Source organism: Pleurodeles waltl, chromosome 12 (genome assembly GCF_031143425.1).
Source record: "Pleurodeles waltl isolate 20211129_DDA chromosome 12, aPleWal1.hap1.20221129, whole genome shotgun sequence".
NCBI classification, from domain to species: domain Eukaryota; kingdom Metazoa; phylum Chordata; class Amphibia; order Caudata; family Salamandridae; genus Pleurodeles; species Pleurodeles waltl.
Genome location: NC_090451.1, coordinates 110114187 through 110116266, shown reverse-complemented (window position 1 = coordinate 110116266; position 2080 = coordinate 110114187). Strand labels below are relative to the sequence as shown.

The 2080-nt window shown below is 43.8% G+C and overlaps 1 non-coding gene across 1 annotated transcript; it reads right to left on the bottom strand.

Moving 5' to 3' along the window:
* Positions 1 to 1638: 1638 nt before the first annotated feature.
* On the bottom strand, positions 1639 to 1710 carry TRNAH-GUG (transfer RNA histidin (anticodon GUG)). The gene has a single exon. It is a non-coding gene; the product is annotated as a tRNA-His (tRNA).
* Positions 1711 to 2080: the final 370 nt, after the last annotated feature.

Here is a 2080-nt window from a genome sequence, read left to right as displayed (position 1 = left end):
AAGGGGTGAAGTAAATGTCATCAACATTGCATAAACTGGTGTTCTTTGCAGTTTTTTTTTATAAATAACAGCGCCTGGAAGCCCTTCTGACTGTGAAGGTTTGTTTAACAAATAGTGTTGTAACAACATAAAAGAGGGGGAACTGTAAGACAGTTGCACAGATAGAAGGACGGATAGAAGGTTAAACAGATCGTCATAAATAAGCCACATGCACCGATGCATCTGTACAGGTTTGTAGACAGAAAGGCAGGTATGTAGCTGTTAGTAAATCATGGATGAGATATAATCAGCTTCACAGAAACCGCTGTAAATCACACGAGCCTGCTTTAGAAAGAACCACGCCACAAAGACCTTGGTAGTCAGCATGTAGGCTTTAAAGTGTTAACATAAACAGAGATGGGCAGAAATAGGCAGTAAGGCAGATACCCAGATTGAAATAGAAAGGTAAATAGAAAGCACATGTAGTAATAGACGTGGACCGATAAGTATATAGAGAAGCAGCTGTTGGTACGAAAATGGGATCACATATGATCAACTTTGTGTGGACTGTCAGGATTTGAAAACGGTTGCTTCATACCAAAAAAAAACATAGCGCCAAGATGTCCTCCTCAATGTCCCTATGAGCGTTATAGTGTTAACAAAGCATACAGCCAGGCATCAACACTCTGTTAGACAGGTTCACAGTCACGCACAGGTAGGTGAGCAGATAGATAAGCAGGCACACAGGCAAAAAGATGGATGGACAGATGAATGGATCAATGGATGGACGGACCTCTCTGTTAAACATGAGTCAAATGTAGGGATGGGCGTAACCAGTGTAACTCACTGCAGTGTAATTACGCGAAATTCCAGCAACATTATGCAAGGTTGTACAGAATTACACAAGGCTATGTTCCTGGTGCAAAATACACGCTCAGATCCGAAAGGAACCTGATATACACTTTGCACAAGAAAATCGCTCTAAATGCAACAAAACTGGCACAACAGCCGCTGCTCGCGCTCTTTTCCTCCGCTCTTGGGTAGATGTCTTTCCCCACATTACTCCAAATTCCACAAAGGAGCGTAATTGTGTAATTCACGATTCGACCACGACTAATAAACTTGGCTTAAGTTTTAAAACTTTCCCTCTAGCTGCCCGATGATCTGTCGGGTGCGGGATGATGAAGCCAAACGCTGATTGGGTGAGTGCGCCTCTCAGTGTCCTTCTCCGTCGCCTCTTTCTTTCAGACCCTTGGGAGCTCAGTCTTACTTTCTATACAAATATTTATTTTTAGACCTTTTTTCTTCGCGGCCTGAATTGCTGCAAAAACTGATATTTGACTAGCAGGATCCCTTTCAACATTGAAAGCTACTCCGCGTCAGTACAGGAGCCTCGGCGCTGCAGGTACAGGAGACACAGACATCCATCCCTCTTGCTGACCGGGTGCCGTGAAACCAAACTGTAGCTTATACATTTCACATCAGGACCGCCACAAACGTAAAAGCGCAGAAAGGTGAAATAAATAATAACATTGTTAACACGTTCTTCAAAGACATTTAATTTCACCGTTGAAATTAGGTTCAAGCTCTTAACTCATGTAAATATTAAGAAGTGAGAATAAAAATGCTGCCCAACTGCCGTGACATTTCCACCTGCAATGCCGTGACTCGGATTCGAACCGAGGTTGCTGCGGCCACAACGCAGAGTACTAACCACTATACGATCACGGCGAGCTACTTGGGCTCTGAAAAGACTACCCTGGTGTGGCTCTGATAGGCTTAAAAAAGGTCACAGTGTCCGTGGAGTGGATAGATTTAGCGTTTGTTTAAAACCCATCTTTTCAAGTTAGATCAGGGTCTTTTCTTTGAGTAGCAGATCACAGCAAATATTTACCTCTCTGCTTCCAGTGACAAGACTCCCCATAAACCAAGAAGCCCAGACTTCTTAACAAGATCCACCACTCTGCCCTGCAAGTCTCAAGTGTTCTATGAGTGCTTGGGTCGGGGAAGTGAACACTGCAAAAACTTAATCCACGGCCGACCAAACTCCTCCAGGCCAGGAGGGGCTCGGAACAGGCACCCACATATTGTTGTTTTTTTT